The 21,635-nt window shown below is 55.1% G+C and overlaps 16 non-coding genes across 16 annotated transcripts; all 16 read right to left on the reverse strand.

Annotated features, from left to right (window-relative positions):
* Window positions 1-101: 101 nt before the first annotated feature.
* TRNAA-AGC (transfer RNA alanine (anticodon AGC)) lies at window positions 102-174 on the reverse strand. Its single transcript has one exon. It is a non-coding gene; the product is annotated as a tRNA-Ala (tRNA).
* Window positions 175-1,305: 1,131 nt separating this feature from the next.
* TRNAY-GUA (transfer RNA tyrosine (anticodon GUA)) lies at window positions 1,306-1,395 on the reverse strand. Its single transcript is given in 2 exon segments — window positions 1,306-1,341; window positions 1,359-1,395. It is a non-coding gene; the product is annotated as a tRNA-Tyr (tRNA).
* Window positions 1,396-2,183: 788 nt separating this feature from the next.
* On the reverse strand, window positions 2,184-2,256 carry TRNAA-AGC (transfer RNA alanine (anticodon AGC)). Its single transcript has one exon. It is a non-coding gene; the product is annotated as a tRNA-Ala (tRNA).
* A 1,131-nt stretch (window positions 2,257-3,387) lies between these two features.
* TRNAY-GUA (transfer RNA tyrosine (anticodon GUA)) lies at window positions 3,388-3,477 on the reverse strand. Its single transcript is given in 2 exon segments — window positions 3,388-3,423; window positions 3,441-3,477. It is a non-coding gene; the product is annotated as a tRNA-Tyr (tRNA).
* Window positions 3,478-4,265: 788 nt separating this feature from the next.
* Window positions 4,266-4,338, reverse strand: TRNAA-AGC (transfer RNA alanine (anticodon AGC)). Its single transcript has one exon. It is a non-coding gene; the product is annotated as a tRNA-Ala (tRNA).
* Window positions 4,339-5,469: 1,131 nt separating this feature from the next.
* Window positions 5,470-5,559, reverse strand: TRNAY-GUA (transfer RNA tyrosine (anticodon GUA)). Its single transcript is given in 2 exon segments — window positions 5,470-5,505; window positions 5,523-5,559. It is a non-coding gene; the product is annotated as a tRNA-Tyr (tRNA).
* Window positions 5,560-6,347: 788 nt separating this feature from the next.
* Window positions 6,348-6,420, reverse strand: TRNAA-AGC (transfer RNA alanine (anticodon AGC)). Its single transcript has one exon. It is a non-coding gene; the product is annotated as a tRNA-Ala (tRNA).
* Window positions 6,421-7,551: 1,131 nt separating this feature from the next.
* Window positions 7,552-7,641, reverse strand: TRNAY-GUA (transfer RNA tyrosine (anticodon GUA)). The gene is given in 2 exon segments: window positions 7,552-7,587; window positions 7,605-7,641. It is a non-coding gene; the product is annotated as a tRNA-Tyr (tRNA).
* Window positions 7,642-8,429: 788 nt separating this feature from the next.
* Window positions 8,430-8,502, reverse strand: TRNAA-AGC (transfer RNA alanine (anticodon AGC)). Its single transcript has one exon. It is a non-coding gene; the product is annotated as a tRNA-Ala (tRNA).
* A 1,131-nt stretch (window positions 8,503-9,633) lies between these two features.
* Window positions 9,634-9,723, reverse strand: TRNAY-GUA (transfer RNA tyrosine (anticodon GUA)). The gene is given in 2 exon segments: window positions 9,634-9,669; window positions 9,687-9,723. It is a non-coding gene; the product is annotated as a tRNA-Tyr (tRNA).
* Window positions 9,724-10,511: 788 nt separating this feature from the next.
* Window positions 10,512-10,584, reverse strand: TRNAA-AGC (transfer RNA alanine (anticodon AGC)). Its single transcript has one exon. It is a non-coding gene; the product is annotated as a tRNA-Ala (tRNA).
* A 1,131-nt stretch (window positions 10,585-11,715) lies between these two features.
* On the reverse strand, window positions 11,716-11,805 carry TRNAY-GUA (transfer RNA tyrosine (anticodon GUA)). The gene is given in 2 exon segments: window positions 11,716-11,751; window positions 11,769-11,805. It is a non-coding gene; the product is annotated as a tRNA-Tyr (tRNA).
* Window positions 11,806-12,593: 788 nt separating this feature from the next.
* On the reverse strand, window positions 12,594-12,666 carry TRNAA-AGC (transfer RNA alanine (anticodon AGC)). Its single transcript has one exon. It is a non-coding gene; the product is annotated as a tRNA-Ala (tRNA).
* A 2,009-nt stretch (window positions 12,667-14,675) lies between these two features.
* On the reverse strand, window positions 14,676-14,748 carry TRNAA-AGC (transfer RNA alanine (anticodon AGC)). Its single transcript has one exon. It is a non-coding gene; the product is annotated as a tRNA-Ala (tRNA).
* A 2,009-nt stretch (window positions 14,749-16,757) lies between these two features.
* TRNAA-AGC (transfer RNA alanine (anticodon AGC)) lies at window positions 16,758-16,830 on the reverse strand. Its single transcript has one exon. It is a non-coding gene; the product is annotated as a tRNA-Ala (tRNA).
* Window positions 16,831-18,839: 2,009 nt separating this feature from the next.
* Window positions 18,840-18,912, reverse strand: TRNAA-AGC (transfer RNA alanine (anticodon AGC)). The gene has a single exon. It is a non-coding gene; the product is annotated as a tRNA-Ala (tRNA).
* Window positions 18,913-21,635: the final 2,723 nt, after the last annotated feature.

Consider the following 21,635-nt stretch of genomic DNA (forward strand, 5'->3'; position numbering starts at 1 on the left):
TTTCTGCGCAGACGTCAAGGGTGTATGTGGGTGCAAGCGGGTGGGGATGAAAAAAAGAGAGCGATGGGAGGGAAAGAGCAGCTGCACCAACAGCAGCAGCTTGGAGAATGCGGGTATCGATCCCGCTACCTCTCACATGCTAAGCGAGCGCTCTACCATTTGAGCTAATTCCCCCTCTACCTCCAAGGTGCCCCAACCCCTCCGCCACCTGCTGTCAACTCAGCGCAAACCCCCTCCAGAGAGCTCTTCACCCCGCAAAACAAATTACCTTTACGCTTGCCCAGCACCTTGGAAAGGACCTCCACTCAGCAAGGACACGTGACATAGCAAACAACGCTGCTTCCCTTTCTTGCCTTTAAACAAAATAAACCTGTCCAGAGACCGTCAGAGAAAGTCACACACGCCCGTGCCTTGCACACCCACACATACCTAACGCCTCCCTTCATGACAACAAGAAGAGCAAAAACTGCCAAGTAAAGGGGACGAGTTGCCTCCCTGCCCGCCTATTCCGTGCACAGGCCAAGGACAGCAAAGCTTCAGATAATCTACGGATAGCCCGGCAGCTCCTTGACAGAAATTCCGCCAGATCGCGCTTCTAGCAATTTTCCGCCAGAAGCCTTTTACACACTCTCTGCAATCACGGTTGCCCCAGAAGAAGTCCCAGCTCTACAAATGTGATGGACCAAAGCCCCAAAAGGAAAGAAATGGAACTGCGCCCTCACACTCCTCCATAAAATGACCTATATGACGCAGAGGAACCATGGACAAAGGGAGAGCAAACCATGCAAACGCACACGTTGCTACAACCATGATAGCCCGCCGTCAGCAGCGCACACGATCGGTTGAGCCTGAAGGACAAGGGACTCTCAGCGACTAAAGGGCCTTTTCTTTTCCCCCTACGTTCTCCTCCTCCCTGCCTGCCACCAGAAACTAAGTCCCCCCGGCACCTCTGCCCCACGCAAAAAACACCGAGGACAGCTTGGGGACATAGCTTCGGCCAGTCCATTTTATGACAGAGGCGCCCCGCTACCAGGGTGACAAATGGCACTTCCGAAGCCTGACATCGATAGCTCCATGTCTACGCTGTGAGTGCGGGAGGGCGAAGAAAAAGGAACTCTGCCTAGGAAGGCGTAAACCGTGGCCTAGATCCTTGGAAGCAGGTGTGGTAGAGGAAAGTAGTGGCAAGTGGTGCTTTAAATGCAGCAGATTTCCATCGGCCTGTCTCGCACGAATGGAGTAAAACAGGGCAATGGGCAGAGTGGGAGCGCTAAAGAAGAGCGTGCAACAAAGGAAACAAAAGCCAGTTCCTTCGAGCCGGAGTTGAACCAGCGACCTAAGGATTCCCAGGAGAATTAAACCTACAGTCCTCCGCTCTACCAGCTGAGCTATCGAAGGAAGACAGGAACAAAGAGCCCACAGTGACTCAAGGTGTCAGGCAGAAGTGCCACTGGCACTAACGGCTAATTATAGGCTTGCCCGTGCCCAGCCCTTGAAAGGAAGAAGCCACACACACCTATCCCTTCATCCTCACGGCTGCCCCGGTTGCTGGGTAGCCGCCTAGTCTACCCTCAATTCACCCAACGGGAAGCCCGCACACATATACCGCTCAAAGGCTCCCTAACAGGCACGGCACGAAGACAACGCCGCAAGGGAAGAACGGAACGCCGGGGGCACGACGCTAGCCCTGCCTGCTAGCCGGGACGCCGCCTCCTCCCGCTGACCCACAAGCACGCGCAGCACACCGCTGGGACCCCAGCCCTGATTCCCACCCAGAATAGGGACGGTGGTGCAAGGGAAAACCCCTCCGACGCCGGAGCGTCCTGCCTGGCTCGAAAGGGGCCTTTGAAAACACAACTTTTTCTCAGCCCATTTCCCTTCCCCTTCGTCAATAATTGACACATTCCCACTCCCACCCTTTCACACCCGACTCGGCCTCCCACGCCTCCCTCAGGAAAAACAAACACAAAGAGACTCCCAAAAGAAAAGAACTCAGACACACACGCTCCTGAAAGAGAAGCTGCCCCTTTGGCTGCCTGAGGACAAAAGGCTTGCCGCAAAGCCCAGAGTGGACCGGAACGCTCCTTTCTGCGCAGACGTCAAGGGTGTATGTGGGTGCAAGCGGGTGGGGATGAAAAAAAGAGAGCGATGGGAGGGAAAGAGCAGCTGCACCAACAGCAGCAGCTTGGAGAATGCGGGTATCGATCCCGCTACCTCTCACATGCTAAGCGAGCGCTCTACCATTTGAGCTAATTCCCCCTCTACCTCCAAGGTGCCCCAACCCCTCCGCCACCTGCTGTCAACTCAGCGCAAACCCCCTCCAGAGAGCTCTTCACCCCGCAAAACAAATTACCTTTACGCTTGCCCAGCACCTTGGAAAGGACCTCCACTCAGCAAGGACACGTGACATAGCAAACAACGCTGCTTCCCTTTCTTGCCTTTAAACAAAATAAACCTGTCCAGAGACCGTCAGAGAAAGTCACACACGCCCGTGCCTTGCACACCCACACATACCTAACGCCTCCCTTCATGACAACAAGAAGAGCAAAAACTGCCAAGTAAAGGGGACGAGTTGCCTCCCTGCCCGCCTATTCCGTGCACAGGCCAAGGACAGCAAAGCTTCAGATAATCTACGGATAGCCCGGCAGCTCCTTGACAGAAATTCCGCCAGATCGCGCTTCTAGCAATTTTCCGCCAGAAGCCTTTTACACACTCTCTGCAATCACGGTTGCCCCAGAAGAAGTCCCAGCTCTACAAATGTGATGGACCAAAGCCCCAAAAGGAAAGAAATGGAACCGCGCCCTCACACTCCTCCATAAAATGACCTATATGACGCAGAGGAACCATGGACAAAGGGAGAGCAAACCATGCAAACGCACACGTTGCTACAACCATGATAGCCCGCCGTCAGCAGCGCACACGATCGGTTGAGCCTGAAGGACAAGGGACTCTCAGCGACTAAAGGGCCTTTTCTTTTCCCCCTACGTTCTCCTCCTCCCTGCCTGCCACCAGAAACTAAGTCCCCCCGGCACCTCTGCCCCACGCAAAAAACACCGAGGACAGCTTGGGGACATAGCTTCGGCCAGTCCATTTTATGACAGAGGCGCCCCGCTACCAGGGTGACAAATGGCACTTCCGAAGCCTGACATCGATAGCTCCATGTCTACGCTGTGAGTGCGGGAGGGCGAAGAAAAAGGAACTCTGCCTAGGAAGGCGTAAACCGTGGCCTAGATCCTTGGAAGCAGGTGTGGTAGAGGAAAGTAGTGGCAAGTGGTGCTTTAAATGCAGCAGATTTCCATCGGCCTGTCTCGCACGAATGGAGTAAAACAGGGCAATGGGCAGAGTGGGAGCGCTAAAGAAGAGCGTGCAACAAAGGAAACAAAAGCCAGTTCCTTCGAGCCGGAGTTGAACCAGCGACCTAAGGATTCCCAGGAGAATTAAACCTACAGTCCTCCGCTCTACCAGCTGAGCTATCGAAGGAAGACAGGAACAAAGAGCCCACAGTGACTCCAGGTGTCAGGCAGAAGTGCCACTGGCACTAACGGCTAATTATAGGCTTGCCCGTGCCCAGCCCTTGAAAGGAAGAAGCCACACACACCTATCCCTTCATCCTCACGGCTGCCCTGGTTGCTGGGTAGCCGCCTAGTCTACCCTCAATTCACCCAACGGGAAGCCCGCACACATATACCGCTCAAAGGCTCCCTAACAGGCCCGGCACGAAGACAACGCCGCAAGGGAAGAACGGAACGCCGGGGGCGCGACGCTAGCCCTGCCTGCTAGCCGGGACGCCGCCTCCTCCCGCTGACCCACAAGCATGCACAGCACACCGCTGGGACCCCAGCCCTGATTCCCACCCAGAATAGGGACGGTGGTGCAAGGGAAAACCCCTCCGACGCCGGAGCGTCCTGCCTGGCTCGAAAGGGGCCTTTGAAAACACAACTTTTTCTCAGCCCATTTCCCTTCCCCTTCGTCAATAATTGACACATTCCCACTCCCACCCTTTCACACCCGACTCGGCCTCCCACGCCTCCCTCAGGAAAAACAAACACAAAGAGACTCCCAAAAGAAAAGAACTCAGACACACACGCTCCTGAAAGAGAAGCTGCCCCTTTGGCTGCCTGAGGACAAAAGGCTTGCCGCAAAGCCCAGAGTGGACCGGAACGCTCCTTTCTGCGCAGACGTCAAGGGTGTATGTGGGTGCAAGCGGGTGGGGATGAAAAAAAGAGAGCGATGGGAGGGAAAGAGCAGCTGCACCAACAGCAGCAGCTTGGAGAATGCGGGTATCGATCCCGCTACCTCTCACATGCTAAGCGAGCGCTCTACCATTTGAGCTAATTCCCCCTCTACCTCCAAGGTGCCCCACCCCCTCCGCCACCTGCTGTCAACTCAGCGCAAACCTCCTCCAGAGAGCTCTTCACCCCGCAAAACAAATTACCTTTACGCTTGCCTAGCACCTTGGAAAGGACCTCCACTCAGCAAGGACACGTGACATAGCAAACAACGCTGCTTCCCTTTCTTGCCTTTAAACAAAATACACCTGTCCAGAGACCGTCAGAGAAAGTCACACACGCCCGTGCCTTGCACACCCACACATACCTAACGCCTCCCTTCATGACAACAAGAAGAGCAAAAACTGCCAAGTAAAGGGGACGAGTTGCCTCCCTGCCCGCCTATTCCGTGCACAGGCCAAGGACAGCAAAGCTTCAGATAATCTACGGATAGCCCGGCAGCTCCTTGACAGAAATTCCGCCAGATCGCGCTTCTAGCAATTCTCCGCCAGAAGCCTTTTACACACTCTCTGCAATCACGGTTGCCCCAGAAGAAATCCCAGCTCTACAAATGTGATGGACCAAAGCCCCAAAAGGAAAGAAATGGAACCGCGCCCTCACACTCCTCCATAAAATGACCTATATGACGCAGAGGAACCATGGACAAAGGGAGAGCAAACCATGGAAACGCACACGTTGCTACAACCATGATAGCCCGCCGTCAGCAGCGCACACGATCGGTTGAGCCTGTAGGACAAGGGACTCTCAGCGACTAAAGGGCCTTTTCTTTTCCCCCTACGTTCTCCTCCTCCCTGCCTGCCACCAGAAACTAAGTCCCCCCGGCACCTCTGCCCCACGCAAAAAACACCGAGGACAGCTTGGGGACATAGCTTCGGCCAGTCCATTTTATGACAGAGGCGCCCCGCTACCAGGGTGACAAATGGCACTTCCGAAGCCTGACATCGATAGCTCCATGTCTACGCTGTGAGTGCGGGAGGGCGAAGAAAAAGGAACTCTGCCTAGGAAGGCGTAAACCGTGGCCTAGATCCTTGGAAGCAGGTGTGGTAGAGGAAAGTAGTGGCAAGTGGTGCTTTAAATGCAGCAGATTTCCATCGGCCTGTCTCGCACGAATGGAGTAAAACAGGGCAATGGGCAGAGTGGGAGCGCTAAAGAAGAGCGTGTAACAAAGGAAACAAAAGCCAGTTCCTTCGAGCCGGAGTTGAACCAGCGACCTAAGGATTCCCAGGAGAATTAAACCTACAGTCCTCCGCTCTACCAGCTGAGCTATCGAAGGAAGACAGGAACAAAGAGCCCACAGTGACTCAAGGTGTCAGGCAGAAGTGCCACTGGCACTAACGGCTAATTATAGGCTTGCCCGTGCCCAGCCCTTGAAAGGAAGAAGCCACACACACCTATCCCTTCATCCTCACGGCTGCCCCGGTTGCTGGGTAGCCGCCTAGTCTACCCTCAATTCACCCAACGGGAAGCCCGCACACATATACCGCTCAAAGGCTCCCTAACAGGCACGGCACGAAGACAACGCCGCAAGGGAAGAACGGAACGCCGGGGGCGCGACGCTAGCCCTGCCTGCTAGCCGGGACGCCGCCTCCTCCCGCTGACCCACAAGCACGCGCAGCACACCGCTGGGACCCCAGCCCTGATTCCCACCCAGAATAGGGACGGTGGTGCAAGGGAAAACCCCTCCGACGCCGGAGCGTCCTGCCTGGCTCGAAAGGGGCCTTTGAAAACACAACTTTTTCTCAGCCCATTTCCCTTCCCCTTCGTCAATAATTGACACATTCCCACTCCCACCCTTTCACACCCGACTCGGCCTCCCACGCCTCCCTCAGGAAAAACAAACACAAAGAGACTCCCAAAAGAAAAGAACTCAGACACACACGCTCCTGAAAGAGAAGCTGCCCCTTTGGCTGCCTGAGGACAAAAGGCTTGCCGCAAAGCCCAGAGTGGACCGGAACGCTCCTTTCTGCGCAGACGTCAAGGGTGTATGTGGGTGCAAGCGGGTGGGGATGAAAAAAAGAGAGCGATGGGAGGGAAAGAGCAGCTGCACCAACAGCAGCAGCTTGGAGAATGCGGGTATCGATCCCGCTACCTCTCACATGCTAAGCGAGCGCTCTACCATTTGAGCTAATTCCCCCTCTACCTCCAAGGTGCCCCACCCCCTCCGCCACCTGCTGTCAACTCAGCGCAAACCCCCTCCAGAGAGCTCTTCACCCCGCAAAACAAATTACCTTTACGCTTGCCCAGCACCTTGGAAAGGACCTCCACTCAGCAAGGACACGTGACATAGCAAACAACGCTGCTTCCCTTTCTTGCCTTTAAACAAAATACACCTGTCCAGAGACCGTCAGAGAAAGTCACACACGCCCGTGCCTTGCACACCCACACATACCTAACGCCTCCCTTCATGACAACAAGAAGAGCAAAAACTGCCAAGTAAAGGGGACGAGTTGCCTCCCTGCCCGCCTATTCCGTGCACAGGCCAAGGACAGCAAAGCTTCAGATAATCTACGGATAGCCCGGCAGCTCCTTGACAGAAATTCCGCCAGATCGCGCTTCTAGCAATTCTCCGCCAGAAGCCTTTTACACGCTCTCTGCAATCACGGTTGCCCCAGAAGAAATCCCAGCTCTACAAATGTGATGGACCAAAGCCCCAAAAGGAAAGAAATGGAACCGCGCCCTCACACTCCTCCATAAAATGACCTATATGACGCAGAGGAACCATGGACAAAGGGAGAGCAAACCATGGAAACGCACACGTTGCTACAACCATGATAGCCCGCCGTCAGCAGCGCACACGATCGGTTGAGCCTGAAGGACAAGGGACTCTCAGCGACTAAAGGGCCTTTTCTTTTCCCCCTACGTTCTCCTCCTCCCTGCCTGCCACCAGAAACTAAGTCCCCCCGGCACCTCTGCCCCACGCAAAAAACACCGAGGACAGCTTGGGGACATAGCTTCGGCCAGTCCATTTTATGACAGAGGCGCCCCGCTACCAGGGTGACAAATGGCACTTCCGAAGCCTGACATCGATAGCTCCATGTCTACGCTGTGAGTGCGGGAGGGCGAAGAAAAAGGAACTCTGCCTAGGAAGGCGTAAACCGTGGCCTAGATCCTTGGAAGCAGGTGTGGTAGAGGAAAGTAGTGGCAAGTGGTGCTTTAAATGCAGCAGATTTCCATCGGCCTGTCTCGCACGAATGGAGTAAAACAGGGCAATGGGCAGAGTGGGAGCGCTAAAGAAGAGCGTGCAACAAAGGAAACAAAAGCCAGTTCCTTCGAGCCGGAGTTGAACCAGCGACCTAAGGATTCCCAGGAGAATTAAACCTACAGTCCTCCGCTCTACCAGCTGAGCTATCGAAGGAAGACAGGAACAAAGAGCCCACAGTGACTCAAGGTGTCAGGCAGAAGTGCCACTGGCACTAACGGCTAATTATAGGCTTGCCCGTGCCCAGCCCTTGAAAGGAAGAAGCCACACACACCTATCCCTTCATCCTCACGGCTGCCCCGGTTGCTGGGTAGCCGCCTAGTCTACCCTCAATTCACCCAACGGGAAGCCCGCACACATATACCGCTCAAAGGCTCCCTAACAGGCACGGCATGAAGACAACGCCGCAAGGGAAGAACGGAACGCCGGGGACGCGACGCTAGCCCTGCCTGCTAGCCGGGACGCCGCCTCCTCCCGCTGACCCACAAGCACGCGCAGCACACCGCTGGGACCCCAGCCCTGATTCCCACCCAGAATAGGGACGGTGGTGCAAGGGAAAACCCCTCCGACGCCGGAGCGTCCTGCCTGGCTCGAAAGGGGCCTTTGAAAACACAACTTTTTCTCAGCCCATTTCCCTTCCCCTTCGTCAATAATTGACACATTCCCACTCCCACCCTTTCACACCCGACTCGGCCTCCCACGCCTCCCTCAGGAAAAACAAACACAAAGAGACTCCCAAAAGAAAAGAACTCAGACACACACGCTCCTGAAAGAGAAGCTGCCCCTTTGGCTGCCTGAGGACAAAAGGCTTGCCGCAAAGCCCAGAGTGGACCGGAACGCTCCTTTCTGCACAGACGTCAAGGGTGTATGTGGGTGCAAGCGGGTGGGGATGAAAAAAAGAGAGCGATGGGAGGGAAAGAGCAGCTGCACCAACAGCAGCAGCTTGGAGAATGCGGGTATCGATCCCGCTACCTCTCACATGCTAAGCGAGCGCTCTACCATTTGAGCTAATTCCCCCTCTACCTCCAAGGTGCCCCACCCCCTCCGCCACCTGCTGTCAACTCAGCGCAAACCCCCTCCAGAGAGCTCTTCACCCCGCAAAACAAATTACCTTTACGCTTGCCCAGCACCTTGGAAAGGACCTCCACTCAGCAAGGACACGTGACATAGCAAACAACGCTGCTTCCCTTTCTTGCCTTTAAACAAAATACACCTGTCCAGAGACCGTCAGAGAAAGTCACACACGCCCGTGCCTTGCACACCCACACATACCTAACGCCTCCCTTCATGACAACAAGAAGAGCAAAAACTGCCAAGTAAAGGGGACGAGTTGCCTCCCTGCCCGCCTATTCCGTGCACAGGCCAAGGACAGCAAAGCTTCAGATAATCTACGGATAGCCCGGCAGCTCCTTGACAGAAATTCCGCCAGATCGCGCTTCTAGCAATTCTCCGCCAGAAGCCTTTTACACACTCTCTGCAATCACGGTTGCCCCAGAAGAAATCCCAGCTCTACAAATGTGATGGACCAAAGCCCCAAAAGGAAAGAAATGGAACCGCGCCCTCACACTCCTCCATAAAATGACCTATATGACGCAGAGGAACCATGGACAAAGGGAGAGCAAACCATGGAAACGCACACGTTGCTACAACCATGATAGCCCGCCATCAGCAGCGCACACGATCGGTTGAGCCTGAAGGACAAGGGACTCTCAGCGACTAAAGGGCCTTTTCTTTTCCCCCTACGTTCTCCTCCTCCCTGCCTGCCACCAGAAACTAAGTCCCCCCGGCACCTCTGCCCCACGCAAAAAACACCGAGGACAGCTTGGGGACATAGCTTCGGCCAGTCCATTTTATGACAGAGGCGCCCCGCTACCAGGGTGACAAATGGCACTTCCGAAGCCTGACATCGATAGCTCCATGTCTACGCTGTGAGTGCGGGAGGGCGAAGAAAAAGGAACTCTGCCTAGGAAGGCGTAAACCGTGGCCTAGATCCTTGGAAGCAGGTGTGGTAGAGGAAAGTAGTGGCAAGTGGTGCTTTAAATGCAGCAGATTTCCATCGGCCTGTCTCGCACGAATGGAGTAAAACAGGGCAATGGGCAGAGTGGGAGCGCTAAAGAAGAGCGTGCAACAAAGGAAACAAAAGCCAGTTCCTTCGAGCCGGAGTTGAACCAGCGACCTAAGGATTCCCAGGAGAATTAAACCTACAGTCCTCCGCTCTACCAGCTGAGCTATCGAAGGAAGACAGGAACAAAGAGCCCACAGTGACTCAAGGTGTCAGGCAGAAGTGCCACTGGCACTAACGGCTAATTATAGGCTTGCCCGTGCCCAGCCCTTGAAAGGAAGAAGCCACACACACCTATCCCTTCATCCTCACGGCTGCCCCGGTTGCTGGGTAGCCGCCTAGTCTACCCTCAATTCACCCAACGGGAAGCCCGCACACATATACCGCTCAAAGGCTCCCTAACAGGCACGGCACGAAGACAACGCCGCAAGGGAAGAACGGAACGCCGGGGACGCGACGCTAGCCCTGCCTGCTAGCCGGGACGCCGCCTCCTCCCGCTGACCCACAAGCACGCGCAGCACACCGCTGGGACCCCAGCCCTGATTCCCACCCAGAATAGGGACGGTGGTGCAAGGGAAAACCCCTCCGACGCCGGAGCGTCCTGCCTGGCTCGAAAGGGGCCTTTGAAAACACAACTTTTTCTCAGCCCATTTCCCTTCCCCTTCGTCAATAATTGACACATTCCCACTCCCACCCTTTCACACCCGACTCGGCCTCCCACGCCTCCCTCAGGAAAAACAAACACAAAGAGACTCCCAAAAGAAAAGAACTCAGACACACACGCTCCTGAAAGAGAAGCTGCCCCTTTGGCTGCCTGAGTTCAAAAGGCTTGCCGCAAAGCCCAGAGGGGACCGGAACGCTCCTTTCTGCGCAGACGTCAAGGGTGTATGTGGGTGCAAGCGGGTGGGGATGAAAAAAAGAGAGCGATGGGAGGGAAAGAGCAGCTGCACCAACAGCAGCAGCTTGGAGAATGCGGGTATCGATCCCGCTACCTCTCACATGCTAAGCGAGCGCTCTACCATTTGAGCTAATTCCCCCTCTACCTCCAAGGTGCCCCACCCCCTCCGCCACCTGCTGTCAACTCAGCGCAAACCCCCTCCAGAGAGCTCTTCACCCCGCAAAACAAATTACCTTTACGCTTGCCCAGCACCTTGGAAAGGACCTCCACTCAGCAAGGACACGTGACATAGCAAACAACGCTGCTTCCCTTTCTTGCCTTTAAACAAAATACACCTGTCCAGAGACCGTCAGAGAAAGTCACACACGCCCGTGCCTTGCACACCCACACATACCTAACGCCTCCCTTCATGACAACAAGAAGAGCAAAAACTGCCAAGTAAAGGGGACGAGTTGCCTCCCTGCCCGCCTATTCCGTGCACAGGCCAAGGACAGCAAAGCTTCAGATAATCTACGGATAGCCCGGCAGCTCCTTGACAGAAATTCCGCCAGATCGCGCTTCTAGCAATTCTCCGCCAGAAGCCTTTTACACACTCTCTGCAATCACGGTTGCCCCAGAAGAAGTCCCAGCTCTACAAATGTGATGGACCAAAGCCCCAAAAGGAAAGAAATGGAACTGCGCCCTCACACTCCTCCATAAAATGACCTATATGACGCAGAGGAACCATGGACAAAGGGAGAGCAAACCATGCAAACGCACACGTTGCTACAACCATGATAGCCCGCCGTCAGCAGCGCACACGATCGGTTGAGCCTGAAGGACAAGGGACTCTCAGCGACTAAAGGGCCTTTTCTTTTCCCCCTACGTTCTCCTCCTCCCTGCCTGCCACCAGAAACTAAGTCCCCCCGGCACCTCTGCCCCACGCAAAAAACACCGAGGACAGCTTGGGGACATAGCTTCGGCCAGTCCATTTTATGACAGAGGCGCCCCGCTACCAGGGTGACAAATGGCACTTCCGAAGCCTGACATCGATAGCTCCATGTCTACGCTGTGAGTGCGGGAGGGCGAAGAAAAAGGAACTCTGCCTAGGAAGGCGTAAACCGTGGCCTAGATCCTTGGAAGCAGGTGTGGTAGAGGAAAGTAGTGGCAAGTGGTGCTTTAAATGCAGCAGATTTCCATCGGCCTGTCTCGCACGAATGGAGTAAAACAGGGCAATGGGCAGAGTGGGAGCGCTAAAGAAGAGCGTGCAACAAAGGAAACAAAAGCCAGTTCCTTCGAGCCGGAGTTGAACCAGCGACCTAAGGATTCCCAGGAGAATTAAACCTACAGTCCTCCGCTCTACCAGCTGAGCTATCGAAGGAAGACAGGAACAAAGAGCCCACAGTGACTCAAGGTGTCAGGCAGAAGTGCCACTGGCACTAACGGCTAATTATAGGCTTGCCCGTGCCCAGCCCTTGAAAGGAAGAAGCCACACACACCTATCCCTTCATCCTCACGGCTGCCCCGGTTGCTGGGTAGCCGCCTAGTCTACCCTCAATTCACCCAACGGGAAGCCCGCACACATATACCGCTCAAAGGCTCCCTAACAGGCACGGCACGAAGACAACGCCGCAAGGGAAGAACGGAACGCCGGGGGCGCGACGCTAGCCCTGCCTGCTAGCCGGGACGCCGCCTCCTCCCGCTGACCCACAAGCACGCGCAGCACACCGCTGGGACCCCAGCCCTGATTCCCACCCAGAATAGGGACGGTGGTGCAAGGGAAAACCCCTCCGACGCCGGAGCGTCCTGCCTGGCTCGAAAGGGGCCTTTGAAAACACAACTTTTTCTCAGCCCATTTCCCTTCCCCTTCGTCAATAATTGACACATTCCCACTCCCACCCTTTCACACCCGACTCGGCCTCCCACGCCTCCCTCAGGAAAAACAAACACAAAGAGACTCCCAAAAGAAAAGAACTCAGACACACACGCTCCTGAAAGAGAAGCTGCCCCTTTGGCTGCCTGAGGACAAAAGGCTTGCCGCAAAGCCCAGAGTGGACCGGAACGCTCCTTTCTGCGCAGACGTCAAGGGTGTATGTGGGTGCAAGCGGGTGGGGATGAAAAAAAGAGAGCGATGGGAGGGAAAGAGCAGCTGCACCAACAGCAGCAGCTTGGAGAATGCGGGTATCGATCCCGCTACCTCTCACATGCTAAGCGAGCGCTCTACCATTTGAGCTAATTCCCCCTCTACCTCCAAGGTGCCCCACCCCCTCCGCCACCTGCTGTCAACTCAGCGCAAACCCCCTCCAGAGAGCTCTTCACCCCGCAAAACAAATTACCTTTACGCTTGCCCAGCACCTTGGAAAGGACCTCCACTCAGCAAGGACACGTGACATAGCAAACAACGCTGCTTCCCTTTCTTGCCTTTAAACAAAATACACCTGTCCAGAGACCGTCAGAGAAAGTCACACACGCCCGTGCCTTGCACACCCACACATACCTAACGCCTCCCTTCATGACAACAAGAAGAGCAAAAACTGCCAAGTAAAGGGGACGAGTTGCCTCCCTGCCCGCCTATTCCGTGCACAGGCCAAGGACAGCAAAGCTTCAGATAATCTACGGATAGCCCGGCAGCTCCTTGACAGAAATTCCGCCAGATCGCGCTTCTAGCAATTCTCCGCCAGAAGCCTTTTACACACTCTCTGCAATCACGGTTGCCCCAGAAGAAATCCCAGCTCTACAAATGTGATGGACCAAAGCCCCAAAAGGAAAGAAATGGAACCGCGCCCTCACACTCCTCCATAAAATGACCTATATGACGCAGAGGAACCATGGACAAAGGGAGAGCAAACCATGGAAACGCACACGTTGCTACAACCATGATAGCCCGCCGTCAGCAGCGCACACGATCGGTTGAGCCTGAAGGACAAGGGACTCTCAGCGACTAAAGGGCCTTTTCTTTTCCCCCTACGTTCTCCTCCTCCCTGCCTGCCACCAGAAACTAAGTCCCCCCGGCACCTCTGCCCCACGCAAAAAACACCGAGGACAGCTTGGGGACATAGCTTCGGCCAGTCCATTTTATGACAGAGGCGCCCCGCTACCAGGGTGACAAATGGCACTTCCGAAGCCTGACATCGATAGCTCCATGTCTACGCTGTGAGTGCGGGAGGGCGAAGAAAAAGGAACTCTGCCTAGGAAGGCGTAAACCGTGGCCTAGATCCTTGGAAGCAGGTGTGGTAGAGGAAAGTAGTGGCAAGTGGTGCTTTAAATGCAGCAGATTTCCATCGGCCTGTCTCGCACGAATGGAGTAAAACAGGGCAATGGGCAGAGTGGGAGCGCTAAAGAAGAGCGTGCAACAAAGGAAACAAAAGCCAGTTCCTTCGAGCCGGAGTTGAACCAGCGACCTAAGGATTCCCAGGAGAATTAAACCTACAGTCCTCCGCTCTACCAGCTGAGCTATCGAAGGAAGACAGGAACAAAGAGCCCACAGTGACTCAAGGTGTCAGGCAGAAGTGCCACTGGCACTAACGGCTAATTATAGGCTTGCCCGTGCCCAGCCCTTGAAAGGAAGAAGCCACACACACCTATCCCTTCATCCTCACGGCTGCCCCGGTTGCTGGGTAGCCGCCTAGTCTACCCTCAATTCACCCAACGGGAAGCCCGCACACATATACCGCTCAAAGGCTCCCTAACAGGCACGGCACGAAGACAACGCCGCAAGGGAAGAACGGAACGCCGGGGACGCGACGCTAGCCCTGCCTGCTAGCCGGGACGCCGCCTCCTCCCGCTGACCCACAAGCACGCGCAGCACACCGCTGGGACCCCAGCCCTGATTCCCACCCAGAATAGGGACGGTGGTGCAAGGGAAAACCCCTCCGACGCCGGAGCGTCCTGCCTGGCTCGAAAGGGGCCTTTGAAAACACAACTTTTTCTCAGCCCATTTCCCTTCCCCTTCGTCAATAATTGACACATTCCCACTCCCACCCTTTCACACCCGACTCGGCCTCCCACGCCTCCCTCAGGAAAAACAAACACAAAGAGACTCCCAAAAGAAAAGAACTCAGACACACACGCTCCTGAAAGAGAAGCTGCCCCTTTGGCTGCCTGAGGACAAAAGGCTTGCCGCAAAGCCCAGAGTGGACCGGAACGCTCCTTTCTGCGCAGACGTCAAGGGTGTATGTGGGTGCAAGCGGGTGGGGATGAAAAAAAGAGAGCGATGGGAGGGAAAGAGCAGCTGCACCAACAGCAGCAGCTTGGAGAATGCGGGTATCGATCCCGCTACCTCTCACATGCTAAGCGAGCGCTCTACCATTTGAGCTAATTCCCCCTCTACCTCCAAGGTGCCCCACCCCCTCCGCCACCTGCTGTCAACTCAGCGCAAACCCCCTCCAGAGAGCTCTTCACCCCGCAAAACAAATTACCTTTACGCTTGCCCAGCACCTTGGAAAGGACCTCCACTCAGCAAGGACACGTGACATAGCAAACAACGCTGCTTCCCTTTCTTGCCTTTAAACAAAATACACCTGTCCAGAGACCGTCAGAGAAAGTCACACACGCCCGTGCCTTGCACACCCACACATACCTAACGCCTCCCTTCATGACAACAAGAAGAGCAAAAACTGCCAAGTAAAGGGGACGAGTTGCCTCCCTGCCCGCCTATTCCGTGCACAGGCCAAGGACAGCAAAGCTTCAGATAATCTACGGATAGCCCGGCAGCTCCTTGACAGAAATTCCGCCAGATCGCGCTTCTAGCAATTCTCCGCCAGAAGCCTTTTACACGCTCTCTGCAATCACGGTTGCCCCAGAAGAAATCCCAGCTCTACAAATGTGATGGACCAAAGCCCCAAAAGGAAAGAAATGGAACCGCGCCCTCACACTCCTCCATAAAATGACCTATATGACGCAGAGGAACCATGGACAAAGGGAGAGCAAACCATGGAAACGCACACGTTGCTACAACCATGATAGCCCGCCGTCAGCAGCGCACACGATCGGTTGAGCCTGAAGGACAAGGGACTCTCAGCGACTAAAGGGCCTTTTCTTTTCCCCCTACGTTCTCCTCCTCCCTGCCTGCCACCAGAAACTAAGTCCCCCCGGCACCTCTGCCCCATGCAAAAAACACCGAGGACAGCTTGGGGACATAGCTTCGGCCAGTCCATTTTATGACAGAGGCGCCCCGCTACCAGGGTGACAAATGGCACTTCCGAAGCCTGACATCGATAGCTCCATGTCTACGCTGTGAGTGCGGGAGGGCGAAGAAAAAGGAACTCTGCCTAGGAAGGCGTAAACCGTGGCCTAGATCCTTGGAAGCAGGTGTGGTAGAGGAAAGTAGTGGCAAGTGGTGCTTTAAATGCAGCAGATTTCCATCGGCCTGTCTCGCACGAATGGAGTAAAACAGGGCAATGGGCAGAGTGGGAGCGCTAAAGAAGAGCGTGCAACAAAGGAAACAAAAGCCAGTTCCTTCGAGCCGGAGTTGAACCAGCGACCTAAGGATTCCCAGGAGAATTAAACCTACAGTCCTCCGCTCTACCAGCTGAGCTATCGAAGGAAGACAGGAACAAAGAGCCCACAGTGACTCAAGGTGTCAGGCAGAAGTGCCACTGGCACTAACGGCTAATTATAGGCTTGCCCGTGCCCAGCCCTTGAAAGGAAGAAGCCACACACACCTATCCCTTCATCCTCACGGCTGCCCCGGTTGCTGGGTAGCCGCCTAGTCTACCCTCAATTCACCCAACGGGAAGCCCGCACACATATACCGCTCAAAGGCTCCCTAACAGGCACGGCAAGAAGACAACGCCGCAAGGGAAGAACGGAACGCCGGGGACGCGACGCTAGCCCTGCCTGCTAGCCGGGACGCCGCCTCCTCCCGCTGACCCACAAGCACGCGCAGCACACCGCTGGGACCCCAGCCCTGATTCCCACCCAGAATAGGGACGGTGGTGCAAGGGAAAACCCCTCCGACGCCGGAGCGTCCTGCCTGGCTCGAAAGGGGCCTTTGAAAACACAACTTTTTCTCAGCCCATTTCCCTTCCCCTTCGTCAATAATTGACACATTCCCACTCCCACCCTTTCACACCCGACTCGGCCTCCCACGCCTCCCTCAGGAAAAACAAACACAAAGAGACTCCCAAAAGAAAAGAACTCAGACACACACGCTCCTGAAAGAGAAGCTGCCCCTTTGGCTGCCTGAGGACAAAAGGCTTGCCGCAAAGCCCAGAGTGGACCGGAACGCTCCTTTCTGCGCAGACGTCAAGGGTGTATGTGGGTGCAAGCGGGTGGGGATGAAAAAAAGAGAGCGATGGGAGGGAAAGAGCAGCTGCACCAACAGCAGCAGCTTGGAGAATGCGGGTATCGATCCCGCTACCTCTCACATGCTAAGCGAGCGCTCTACCATTTGAGCTAATTCCCCCTCTACCTCCAAGGTGCCCCACCCCCTCCGCCACCTGCTGTCAACTCAGCGCAAACCCCCTCCAGAGAGCTCTTCACCCCGCAAAACAAATTACCTTTACGCTTGCCCAGCACCTTGGAAAGGACCTCCACTCAGCAAGGACACGTGACATAGCAAACAACGCTGCTTCCCTTTCTTGCCTTTAAACAAAATACACCTGTCCAGAGACCGTCAGAGAAAGTCACACACGCCCGTGCCTTGCACACCCACACATACCTAACGCCTCCCTTCATGACAACAAGAAGAGCAAAAACTGCCAAGTAAAGGGGACGAGTTGCCTCCCTGCCCGCCTATTCCGTGCACAGGCCAAGGACAGCAAAGCTTCAGATAATCTACGGATAGCCCGGCAGCTCCTTGACAGAAATTCCGCCAGATCGCGCTTCTAGCAATTCTCCGCCAGAAGCCTTTTACACGCTCTCTGCAATCACGGTTGCCCCAGAAGAAATCCCAGCTCTACAAATGTGATGGACCAAAGCCCCAAAAGGAAAGAAATGGAACCGCGCCCTCACACTCCTCCATAAAATGACCTATATGACGCAGAGGAACCATGGACAAAGGGAGAGCAAACCATGGAAACGCACACGTTGCTACAACCATGATAGCCCGCCGTCAGCAGCGCACACGATCGGTTGAGCCTGAAGGACAAGGGACTCTCAGCGACTAAAGGGCCTTTTCTTTTCCCCCTACGTTCTCCTCCTCCCTGCCTGCCACCAGAAACTAAGTCCCCCCGGCACCTCTGCCCCACGCAAAAAACACCGAGGACAGCTTGGGGACATAGCTTCGGCCAGTCCATTTTATGACAGAGGCGCCCCGCTACCAGGGTGACAAATGGCACTTCCGAAGCCTGACATCGATAGCTCCATGTCTACGCTGTGAGTGCGGGAGGGCGAAGAAAAAGGAACTCTGCCTAGGAAGGCGTAAACCGTGGCCTAGATCCTTGGAAGCAGGTGTGGTAGAGGAAAGTAGTGGCAAGTGGTGCTTTAAATGCAGCAGATTTCCATCGGCCTGTCTCACACGAATGGAGTAAAACAGGGCAATGGGCAGAGTGGGAGCGCTAAAGAAGAGCGTGCAACAAAGGAAACAAAAGCCAGTTCCTTCGAGCCGGAGTTGAACCAGCGACCTAAGGATTCCCAGGAGAATTAAACCTACAGTCCTCCGCTCTACCAGCTGAGCTATCGAAGGAAGACAGGAACAAAGAGCCCACAGTGACTCAAGGTGTCAGGCAGAAGTGCCACTGGCACTAACGGCTAATTATAGGCTTGCCCGTGCCCAGCCCTTGAAAGGAAGAAGCCACACACACCTATCCCTTCATCCTCACGGCTGCCCCGGTTGCTGGGTAGCCGCCTAGTCTACCCTCAATTCACCCAACGGGAAGCCCGCACACATATACCGCTCAAAGGCTCCCTAACAGGCACGGCACGAAGACAACGCCGCAAGGGAAGAACGGAACGCCGGGGACGCGACGCTAGCCCTGCCTGCTAGCCGGGACGCCGCCTCCTCCCGCTGACCCACAAGCACGCGCAGCACACCGCTGGGACCCCAGCCCTGATTCCCACCCAGAATAGGGACGGTGGTGCAAGGGAAAACCCCTCCGACGCCGGAGCGTCCTGCCTGGCTCGAAAGGGGCCTTTGAAAACACAACTTTTTCTCAGCCCATTTCCCTTCCCCTTCGTCAATAATTGACACATTCCCACTCCCACCCTTTCACACCCGACTCGGCCTCCCACGCCTCCCTCAGGAAAAACAAACACAAAGAGACTCCCAAAAGAAAAGAACTCAGACACACACGCTCCTGAAAGAGAAGCTGCCCCTTTGGCTGCCTGAGGACAAAAGGCTTGCCGCAAAGCCCAGAGTGGACCGGAACGCTCCTTTCTGCGCAGACGTCAAGGGTGTATGTGGGTGCAAGCGGGTGGGGATGAAAAAAAGAGAGCGATGGGAGGGAAAGAGCAGCTGCACCAACAGCAGCAGCTTGGAGAATGCGGGTATCGATCCCGCTACCTCTCACATGCTAAGCGAGCGCTCTACCATTTGAGCTAATTCCCCCTCTACCTCCAAGGTGCCCCACCCCCTCCGCCACCTGCTGTCAACTCAGCGCAAACCCCCTCCAGAGAGCTCTTCACCCCGCAAAACAAATTACCTTTACGCTTGCCCAGCACCTTGGAAAGGACCTCCACTCAGCAAGGACACGTGACATAGCAAACAACGCTGCTTCCCTTTCTTGCCTTTAAACAAAATACACCTGTCCAGAGACCGTCAGAGAAAGTCACACACGCCCGTGCCTTGCACACCCACACATACCTAACGCCTCCCTTCATGACAACAAGAAGAGCAAAAACTGCCAAGTAAAGGGGACGAGTTGCCTCCCTGCCCGCCTATTCCGTGCACAGGCCAAGGACAGCAAAGCTTCAGATAATCTACGGATAGCCCGGCAGCTCCTTGACAGAAATTCCGCCAGATCGCGCTTCTAGCAATTCTCCGCCAGAAGCCTTTTACACGCTCTCTGCAATCACGGTTGCCCCAGAAGAAATCCCAGCTCTACAAATGTGATGGACCAAAGCCCCAAAAGGAAAGAAATGGAACCGCGCCCTCACACTCCTCCATAAAATGACCTATATGACGCAGAGGAACCATGGACAAAGGGAGAGCAAACCATGGAAACGCACACGTTGCTACAACCATGATAGCCCGCCGTCAGCAGCGCACACGATCGGTTGAGCCTGAAGGACAAGGGACTCTCAGCGACTAAAGGGCCTTTTCTTTTCCCCCTACGTTCTCCTCCTCCCTGCCTGCCACCAGAAACTAAGTCCCCCCGGCACCTCTGCCCCACGCAAAAAACACCGAGGACAGCTTGGGGACATAGCTTCGGCCAGTCCATTTTATGACAGAGGCGCCCCGCTACCAGGGTGACAAATGGCACTTCCGAAGCCTGACATCGATAGCTCCATGTCTACGCTGTGAGTGCGGGAGGGCGAAGAAAAAGGAACTCTGCCTAGGAAGGCGTTAACCGTGGCCTAGATCCTTGGAAGCAGGTGTGGTAGAGGAAAGTAGTGGCAAGTGGTGCTTTAAATGCAGCAGATTTCCATCGGCCTGTCTCGCACGAATGGAGTAAAACAGGGCAATGGGCAGAGTGGGAGCGCTAAAGAAGAGCGTGTAACAAAGGAAACAAAAGCCAGTTCCTTCGAGCCGGAGTTGAACCAGCGACCTAAGGATTCCCAGGAGAATTAAACCTACAGTCCTCCGCTCTACCAGCTGAGCTATCGAAGGAAGACAGGAACAAAGAGCCCACAGTGACTCAAGGTGTCAGGCAGAAGTGCCACTGGCACTAACGGCTAATTATAGGCTTGCCCGTGCCCAGCCCTTGAAAGGAAGAAGCCACACACACCTATCCCTTCATCCTCACGGCTGCCCTGGTTGCTGGGTAGCCGCCTAGTCTACCCTCAATTCACCCAACGGGAAGCCCCCACACATATACCGCTCAAAGGCTCCCTAACAGGCACGGCACGAAGACAACGCCGCAAGGGAAGAACGGAACGCCGGGGGCGCGACGCTAGCCCTGCCTGCTAGCCGGGACGCCGCCTCCTCCCGCTGACCCACAAGCACGCGCAGCACACCGCTGGGACCCCAGCCCTGATTCCCACCCAGAATAGGGACGGTGGTGCAAGGGAAAACCCCTCCGACGCCGGAGCGTCCTGCCTGGCTCGAAAGGGGCCTTTGAAAACACAACTTTTTCTCAGCCCATTTCCCTTCCCCTTCGTCAATAATTGACACATTCCCACTCCCACCCTTTCACACCCGACTCGGCCTCCCACGCCTCCCTCAGGAAAAACAAACACAAAGAGACTCCCAAAAGAAAAGAACTCAGACACACACGCTCCTGAAAGAGAAGCTGCCCCTTTGGCTGCCTGAGGACAAAAGGCTTGCCGCAAAGCCCAGAGTGGACCGGAACGCTCCTTTCTGCGCAGACGTCAAGGGTGTATGTGGGTGCAAGCGGGTGGGGATGAAAAAAAGAGAGCGATGGGAGGGAAAGAGCAGCTGCACCAACAGCAGCAGCTTGGAGAATGCGGGTATCGATCCCGCTACCTCTCACATGCTAAGCGAGCGCTCTACCATTTGAGCTAATTCCCCCTCTACCTCCAAGGTGCCCCACCCCCTCCGCCACCTGCTGTCAACTCAGCGCAAACCCCCTCCAGAGAGCTCTTCACCCCGCAAAACAAATTACCTTTACGCTTGCCCAGCACCTTGGAAAGGACCTCCACTCAGCAAGGACACGTGACATAGCAAACAACGCTGCTTCCCTTTCTTGCCTTTAAACAAAATACACCTGTCCAGAGACCGTCAGAGAAAGTCACACACGCCCGTGCCTTGCACACCCACACATACCTAACGCCTCCCTTCATGACAACAAGAAGAGCAAAAACTGCCAAGTAAAGGGGACGAGTTGCCTCCCTGCCCGCCTATTCCGTGCACAGGCCAAGAACAGCAACAGCTTACTGCCCTAGGGTAACATTTTCAAAAGCAGATTGTAATTCTGAGAGCTCAGTTGGTGAGAGCATGGGCCAGATTTTCAGAAGTGCTGAGTACTTTCAGCTTCCATTAGATGGGGTGGTCAGTGCTCAGCAATTCAGAAATGCAAGCCCAATATGTCTTAGGCAGCACACCTAATCAGTTGCCACTTCTGAAAACCTTAGCCTTTTCCACTCTCTACACACCAGACCTCTGTGTATCCCTCTCCCACTCAACCATTTTTCCCTCAAAGGCATGATTTG

Source organism: Lepidochelys kempii, chromosome 2 (genome assembly GCF_965140285.1).
Source record: "Lepidochelys kempii isolate rLepKem1 chromosome 2, rLepKem1.hap1, whole genome shotgun sequence".
NCBI classification, from domain to species: Eukaryota; Metazoa; Chordata; order Testudines; family Cheloniidae; genus Lepidochelys; species Lepidochelys kempii.